We start from the raw sequence: 8,840 nt of genomic DNA on the forward strand, positions 1-8,840 counted from the left end.
GCTCATGGGGAGCGCATGTGTGTGCGGTCCCGGCGCCTCCACATGTTGTGTTACACAATGTGCTAACAAGATGGAGCGGGCCGTGGCCGCGTGATGCGCGGTGACGTCTGTTCCTCTTTGTCCCTGGGCAGAGCGAGGGGCTCGGGGTGGGGGGGGCTGGCCACCTGCCCAGCTCTGTGGGGCAGAAGCAGCCGGTCGCTGGTGGAAGTTGCAGCATCGCCACGACAGCATGGGGGGGAAGAAAAAGGGATGGGTTAGAAAATAGCCAGGCGTTTGGGTAGGACCTACACTATGTTTTTGGGTAGGACCTACACTTGGTGTTTGGGTAGGACCTATTCTATGAGTTTGGGTGGGACCTATACTTGGTGTTTGGGTTGGGCATACACTATGCGTTTGGGTAGGACCTACACCGGGTGTTTGGGTAGGACCTATAGCAGATGTTTGGGTAGAATCTATGATGAGCATTTGTGTAGGACATACATTACGTGTTTGGGTAGGACATACATTGCGTGTTTCTGTAGGACCTACACTACATGTCCATGTAGGACATACACTATGTGTTTGGGCAGGATCTACAATGAGCATTTGGGTAGGACCTGCAGTGGGTGTTTGGGTAGGACCTACACTGAGTGTTTAGGTAAGGCACACACTATGTGCTTGGGTAAGAACTACATGGGGTGTTTAGGTAGGACCTACGAGGAGCACTCGGGTAGGCCCTAGAGTGGGTGTTTGGGTAGGACCTACAATGAGCATCTGTGCAGAATATACAGCATGTGTTTGGGTCAGACTAACAATAGCGAATGTTTGTGTAGGACCTACAGAACTGGAAGAGGCGGGAGGAGAACCTTCACAGGCAGAAGCACAACAACAGCTCTTTAGGAAATGCAACTTCTGTTGTGCCCATGGGGTGACACCAAGGAAGGAAAACAGGGCAGTCCCCGGCAGCTCATGGGCACTCGCAAGGTGCCTTGGCTGAGCATCCCCTGGTGGCCCCCTTCCGCCCTGATAGCAGCCTGATGTCAGCATGATACCACCCCGATGCCACCGTAGCCCCACACTCCCCCAGCCATCCCACACACAGGACCTATCCCCACGCCGTGTCCCCAAGCCCTGCAGTGACGCAGACGATCTGAACAATCCTCCCGGTCCGCATCGCCCTGGATGCAGATCCATGTACTTATATGGCCTGCAAGATGCGGTGGGACTATGACCAGCGTCTGGAAATCCAGATATGACTAGATCCCTTCATTAGTAATTTCTTGTACATGACTTTCTAGACCATAGGGATTTGTTAAATTTGCAGGAGTGTTTTCTCACAGTGCCACGGACTGGCTGCTGCCAGCATACATTGGCTCGGATCTGTCAGATCCTGTTGCCTTATATGACCCGCCGTTAATTCCGCTTTTCTTTGTATCCAGCCCTCAGCAGGGAACTCCTCGAGCAGTCTCAGCGTGGATCATGCTAAAATGGTTCCCCGGCCCTCCTGCCATAAAACAACTGCCCACACAGTGAAAGGGGGATGCGGGGGGTGGATGCAGCTCTCCCTCCCCACCGCCCCGCTCCTCTCCAGATGCTTCCTCCATCCCTGTGCTCCGGTGCCGAAGAGAAACTCATCCTATGAAACCCATCCCACAAAACTCATCCCTACAAAAATCATCTTGCAAAATGGTCCTGGAAGGACCGGACTTTCCCCCATTGCCCCCACACTGTGGGGACAGCAGTGTCCCTGGGCGTACCCCGCTCTGTGGGTTAATCATTGGCTTCTCTGCAGGTCCAGGGGTGCCAATGGGGCCAGGGGGACTTTCCCCTCCCTGGTGACCTCTTGAAACTTTGCCCTCTCTTTATGGGGGCCATAAAGGTTATTTTTTAATAGCGCCCCAGCAGGGTCCCCTGTGTTCTGCAGCGGGGTCTTTGGCCTGGGGACAGCAGGCATTGCTGCTCTTTGCCCTCATGCGGGTTTGGAAGGTTGGGGTGGGTTGGGATAAGGCGTCAGGGTGCCGAGCAGCACCATACTGGCTGCCCTCGGCTTTGCACCTCTGTGAGCCCATATGGACATCCTAAAGCCTACAGCATTGCCTGGGCAAGGTTTCCAGCTGGAAAGAGAATACCCACCCCAGGAGCATAGGGCATCCCGCTGAGCCCGCAGTTCCATATCAGCCACTGACAGAGATAAGGAGCCATCACCTCCCCATACAGCCCCCAGCTCTCTGCTTGTTAAATACCTGCTCAAAGCTCCCCTTGCCTTACAGGCAGCTTTTCCAATCAGCATTTTCTCCAGCCCTTAAACATGCTCTGAACCAAAGCACTTATGTTTGTTGCAACAATTTGCTGTGTTGTTGGAAACCCCAAATCAAAACCCATCGAGTGGGTGATGTGGCAATGGGCTATGGTTGAGGGGTCAACTGTGCTGAAACCACTTTTCTTTCCCTTTTTTCTATCGGTGAGAAGGACAGGGCATCCCCTCTGCCCCATGGCACAGGGTGAGGGAGGAGATGGGAGCAGGAGGAGCCCCACGGCCACTCCACTCTGCTATGGGGCACCCCATTGCACATCCTAGTCCCACATCAACCACCAGTACTCAGGGATATCAATCCCCGTGCATACTTGTGGTCCCAAAATGGCAATCTCCTGCCCTGGCCACGTGGAAAGGACAACCCTGAGCCTCTGCTGCCGAGGATGAAGCATCCCCTGGTCCAAGCCCACAAACCCTCAAGGCCCTCTGTCCTTTCTTTTGCAGTCCGAGGTGGCTCGGCACAACGCGACCCCATCGCCGTGCCCAAAGGCGCTCCCTCCAACGCACCTCCTATCGACGTTGCCCCGATTTCCAGCATCGCTGTGTTGAAAAATGGCAGGGAAGGGTTTGGCAACGCGGCCGCGCGCGGATTATTCAACAATTGTTTCCCATTTTGCGCCCTCGCCTGCCTCATCCTCCAGTAACAATGACGAAGAGCGGCGCGGAGCCAGCGCCCGCGGCAGGGGTGTTGAGATCAGGGACAGCACAAAAATATCTTCTCTCTGGAACAAATATTTACCAACCCTTCTGCCTTTTGTTCTTGTGGTTCTCATATTTTTTTTCCAGACATTCACTGGCAAAATGTCACATTAAACAGCAACCCAGAAACTTCGGGGTAGCTGCTTTGGCTGCTCTGGGTTTTGTTTTTCTCGCGCGCTAATTGTTAATGAATTTCCAGCCATTCAAGCCAACACAAACCTGTGAGAAAAAGATCTTTGCGGCCTGAATTCGGGGCTTTACAGGGCATCGTGAAGGTTGGGCAACGCGTGCATGGTACCAAAGCCATGGTGAGCCCAGAGCTGTCCCCATCCGGGCAGAGCCGGCAGCGCTCAGCCACATCCTGCTGCGTACCCACACAGGGGACCCTCCCAACATTGGTGCTGCTGACGGGTTCTGGCCCTGGGGTTGCAGATGGGGGAAAGTGGGTCTATGTCACTGTGCTCCCCTCAGTCCCAGCACCACTGCTGGCACCATGGGCTGCTCTGCTGCCCCGCAGCAGCTGCCCTTTGATCTCTTCAAGACCCAAAAAGCCTCGCATCCAATATTTATGGTTTCCAAACAGGAGCGCAGGGGTCATTTATTGCACTGAAAGAAGTGGAAGGGGGGTGGTAGGGAGAAAAGCCTCCTGGTCCATCAGCTCCTATTTCCTGTTAAAAATTAACTGCGGCCATAAAATCCCCAACACACGGTGGAGCACAGCTCAGCACCAGCCCCTGCGTGGCTGTGCCACTGCCACCATCCTGTCTCCAGCTTGGGGATGGCATTGCCACCACTCGCCAGCACCCGCTGCCTCCTGCCCTTCTCACTGGGCCTGTTCCAGGCTGCCCTGCTGTTCTTCTTCACCCTCTTCATCACCTATGACGAGCACTCAGCTGCACCCACAAACTCAGAGGACGCCGAGCATGCAGCCAAGCAGCTCCACAGCACCTTTCCCTTCTTCCAGGACATCCAGGTGATGCTGGTGGTGGGGCTGGGGCTGTTGTTGGCTTTCCTGCCCCGCTATGGGCTCAGCGCATTGACCCACAACTTTCTCCTGCTCAATGTCTCAGCGCAGTGGGCACTGGTGCTGCAGAGTCTGCTGCACCGCCTGCACCATGGCAAAGCACTTCTGGGGCTCCACAGCATGCTCAGTGCTGAGTTTGCTGCTGTCACTGTTCTCATCTCAGCGGGAGCTGTGCTGGGCAGGACGAGTCCCTGCCAGCTGCTGGCCATGGCCCTCTGCGAGGTGCCTGTCTACCTGGCCAGTGAGTGGCTCATCATCACCCGGCTGGGTGTCCTCGATGTGGGTGGCACCATCACCATCCACATCTTCGCCTGTTACTTTGGCCTTGGCGTGTCCAAAGTGCTGTTTGGGAATGCAAAGCCGACGGTGCACCCTAAAGAGACCCCAACGCCACGCTCCGACCTCCTGGCCCTGCTGGGAGCGCTCATCCTCTGGGTGTTCTGGCCCAGCTTCGTGGCTGTGCTGTGCCAACCAGGGGATGCCCAGCACCGCGCCATCCTGCACACTCTCCTGGCATTGAGTGCCGGTGCCATCACCACTATGCTGATCTCCATCCTGCTGGAGAGTGACGGCAAGCTGAGTGCGGGTCACTTGCAGAATGGCAGCTTGGCAGGCGGTGTGGCCATCGGTGCAGTGGCCGACATGCATATCACTCCAGCAGCAGCCTTGGCACTGGGCAGTCTCTCCTCACTGCTGTGCATCCTCGGCTTCCAGTTCCTCACCCCACTCCTGGCAAAGAAACTGGCGCTGCAGGACCGCTGTGGGATCCACAACCTGCATGGCTTGCCCGGCATCCTCGGCGCGGTGGCCAGTATTGTGGCTGCTTTGGTGGCCCCCGGGGATGGCAGCGAGGCAGCAAGGCACAGGCAGGCACAATGGCAAGCAGCTGGGCTGATGGTAGCCCTCGGTGGCTCGCTGCTCGCCGGGATGCTGGTGGGTGCTGCACTGCGCCTGCCCTGCCTGGCCCCACCGCCTGAACCACTGTGCTTTGAGGACGCACTGTACTTTAAGCTCCAGGAGAGGGCAGAGAGCCCCCCAGCACTGGGCAGCAGCACTGAGGTAGACCCTCTGGCCATGAAGGAGAGCGTGTAGGCACCAAATGTGGGACATTCTATGGCATTTCCAGCAGGGGCCCATGCAGAATGCACAGCTCTGGCTGCTGAGAATTGCAGCACCCTTCTGCCCACACCCACCCCAAGGCTGCAAACCTCTGCCCCCATGCAGCACCAGGAGTTGAGCACACATCCCTATGGATCCACAGTCCCACGGATCAGGCTTTATGTCTCTGGATGTCTCTTCCCTACCTGCCAACACAGAACAGCCAATATCCCTATGCTTCCCTGGGCTTCCCCACTGTTGAAGAGCTGCAGGGCTGGAAGCAGCGTGGTGGATGAGATGGTCACAAGCGAGAGATTTTGAGAGGGATTTCATAAGCTACAGTGTCCTGGATAACCCAAAGTCGACCAGGACTCCCTGGATGAATTGCATAGGGAGCTGCTTCCCTTTTCAGCCAGCAACGCCCAGATTGGTGCTCAGACAGAGCCAGGTTGCAGAAAGGACTCCTCAAACCATGGAACTCTCTCCACACCCCAACACCAGGGTTGGGAGAGCAGAAGGCAGCACGGGGGCCCCTGCAGGAAGAGCAGCAGCCCCATCACATGCAGCCCAGCCCCACTGCCACCCCACTGAGGACAAAGGCTGCGGTCCCTTGACGGCAGGCGGCACGGGGCCTCATCCTGCCTGGGAAGAGTTGTGATTCACAGCCCTCTCTCCATCTCCATGAGTCACTGCACTCCTGCTCCATCACTGCCACAGAGACCAAGTCGAAGGCTCCCAAAGGGGGTAAAGGCAGTGAAAAGCCCCCCCAGTGCTTGCTGCAGGGTTGGGAGCTCTGGGCACATAGGGACCCCACTCTGAGCCCCACAGCTTGGGGCTGCATCCCCACTGCCTCGCGTGGCCCCAGGCAGAGCCAATACCAAAAGCGAAGCTGGGGAATTCGCCCTCCAATAATCACAACCAGGCTCCACAGCCCGGGCGGGTTTGGTTAATTGTTAGAATAAAATATTGTTCAGTTCTGACAAAGGAATCCTGCCCCGCAGCCCAGCGCGGAAGAACAATGGGCCCTGGCGGAGGGTGCCGCGGGCTGAGCAGTGGGGACGGGGCCTGAGCACAGCCACAGCGCCCCAACAGCACCAGTGTGGCCTCGTGGAGCTGTGCGTGGCGTGGACACGGAGCAGAGCCTCCTCCCTTCCTGCTATCCAGCCCACATCACACATCAAGGGCTGCTGGAGCCTGCACTGCCCCATGGAGCTGTGATGCCATCAGGGTTTGGAATTGCTGCTGCTCTGGCTGAGCCCAGCATCCCGCTGCATGGCTGCAGCTCCAGCAGGGACATGGAGGAGGACGCATGGGGCTGGCAGCTCCAGAGGGTGCTGCTACTGCCTTGGGAAACTGCCATACGAGAATCACATGCACGCACATGAACAGGCATGCACACACGTGCATGCACACATTCACACCCACGTGTACACATAACATATCCACACGCAGCCACAAAGCTACAGCCCCTTTGCTCATCACATATAGCAGGACGGCAGTGCACAGCACAGGCCCCTCTCTGCTCCCTTTTGGAGTTCGCATGCTTTACCCACTCAGCCTCTTTGCAAACACTCCCCTCAGCTCTGAGTTGTTTCCCAGCACCCCAAGCCCATTCCAGCAGGGCTGCACCTCCTGCAGAGCACCCAGCACCGCAGGCACTGCTCCACCAGCACAACCAGGCTGCATCCAGCACCCATGGGGCCACGCAGTGTGCTGGGAAGAGGGCAATGCGGGCACCCAGAGCTGTGCCCACAGCTTGGTGGCACGTCCCAGCACGGGCCCAATCTGGTCGGCAGATGCCTTCCAAAGCAGCAACAGCCTGGGAAGCTATGGGGGGGCTGCCCTTCCCCACTGCGGGACCCCGGGGTTTGTGTTCATGGTTCCCAGCACGGTGCTCCTTTGGGGGCTGACGCCCCCAGCTCAGTGCCCACCCACAGTGTCCATATGGGATCAGGGCTCTTGGAGCTGCTACCCCGTAGCCAGGGGTGCCAGCACCCGCCTGGGTCACGGCATGGCTCTGTACGGCCCCACTCCCTGCCGTCCCCATCCCCTGGGATCCGCTGTCCCGCAGCCGGAGCCGGGCAGAGCCGCTGCTGGGTGTGCCGCCCCGAGCCCAGCTCTCCTCCACCACCGCCTCTCTCCAAAGGATGAAGCAGTAAAATATTAACCAGAGCCCCTAGCGTTTATCACACCGTAAATCTGGGCTTTCAACAGCTTTACGATGCTGCAGGGAGATGGGAAGAGAACAAAACGCTCTTCTTCTTTGTCAGACACAGGCTGCGTGTGCCAGTGCCCCCAGCGCTCACTCCGTGCCCATATGGGGCTGACAGCCCCATCTCCGGCCCCATAACCCCCGCCCCACGAGCACCGCAGCTGAGCAACAGGGCAGGGCATACGGTCCTTGATTGCCGGGGATCGGGGCCGCTGCGTTCCCAGGATGGGGATGGCACCGCTCCATCCCAGCAGCACTTTGCTGGAACGTTGCATTGCAAAAGGGTGAAACGTGCCCCCGGTATCAGCTCTGCATTGATGTACCAGCTGCCAGCTCCCAGGGTTCGGGCTGCAGCACGCTGAGCCTGGCACAGAGCAGCCGTCCCCACAGCCCCACACGCTGACCCCACTCCCTGGGGCGCTGATTGCAAAACAAGAGGCGAAGGGAGGAAGCGGTGATTGCGCTGTTTGCAAAGCGCTGGGACGCAGCTGGGAAGCCGATCACCACCATGGCATGCACACACCTGTGGGACAGCGTGGCACGTGGCTGCGCACATACAGCCGGCTCCTCGCACCATCCCAGCGCGGCATCTCCTCCTGCACGATGCGTGTCACGTTCTTACCCTGCACACGGCCGCCCTTGAGCGAGGCGGAGAGGCTGGCGTGGTGCCGACAGGATGCCAAGCGCCTGGCACCGCGCAAGGGCCGGGGGGAGGGCAGGGAGGGCTGCAAGGAGGCAGCGGCTGCTGGAGCCACATCAGAGCAGCCCCCCCCAGAGCAACCGGGAGCGTGCGGTGCTGCCCTCGAAGGAAATGTGCTCACTCCCATGTGCTGCACACTTGGGCTCGCCTCGATGCTATTTTTATGTGACTTTTCAGGCCCGTTTCCTTTTTCCGGCTGTTTTGCTGTGATTCCACCGGCGCTTCGACCTCGCTTTTCCCCTCCCTCCCTTCAGCCTCTTCCTTCACTCTTTCCTTCCTTTCCATGCACTCATTCCTGCCGCCGCACCGGGCTCCCCGTGCCCCCGAAGGCAGAGATTGCGGCAAAACCACCGGCGCTGCAAACGCTTTCTGCAGGCGGTGCCGCTCCGGTGTCACCTCCCTCCATCACCCCGAGGAAAACGAAGCAGCACCGCACGCACCCATCCCACCCCACCCCGTTTCCTCCAGCAGCAGGGGCCGTGCACCCCGAAGGGCGATCCCGAAGGTTGGATCCCCATCATCTTGCTTCCCCCCCGCCCCCCAGCACACGCACACAGCGGGGCCGTGCCGGCTCACAGCCCGCTGCTGCCACCTCGCGTCCCGCACCGCCGTCCCCGCAGGCAGAGCGTAGTGGGGAGAGAAGGGTTGGGGAAGTCGAATCAGCGAGCACAGCTTCGCCACAGTGAGGCCGGGGAGCCCCGACCCCACACAAAGTTCGGGGCTGCAGAGCCAGGAGAGGATTTATTTCTGGTCTCGCACACCCCAACCAAGGGAGGGGGCACAGCCTTTAGGGCTGCACTTACCTCTAAGGGTC

At 58.7% G+C, this 8,840-nt stretch overlaps 1 pseudogene; it reads left to right on the forward strand.

Moving 5' to 3' along the window:
* The first annotated feature begins 3,409 nt into the window (after nucleotides 1-3,409).
* On the forward strand, nucleotides 3,410-8,249 carry LOC100550620 (annotated as a pseudogene).
* Nucleotides 8,250-8,840: the final 591 nt, after the last annotated feature.

The sequence above is a fragment of the Meleagris gallopavo genome, chromosome 22 (assembly GCF_000146605.3).
Source record: "Meleagris gallopavo isolate NT-WF06-2002-E0010 breed Aviagen turkey brand Nicholas breeding stock chromosome 22, Turkey_5.1, whole genome shotgun sequence".
NCBI lineage: Eukaryota > Metazoa > Chordata > Aves > Galliformes > Phasianidae > Meleagris > Meleagris gallopavo.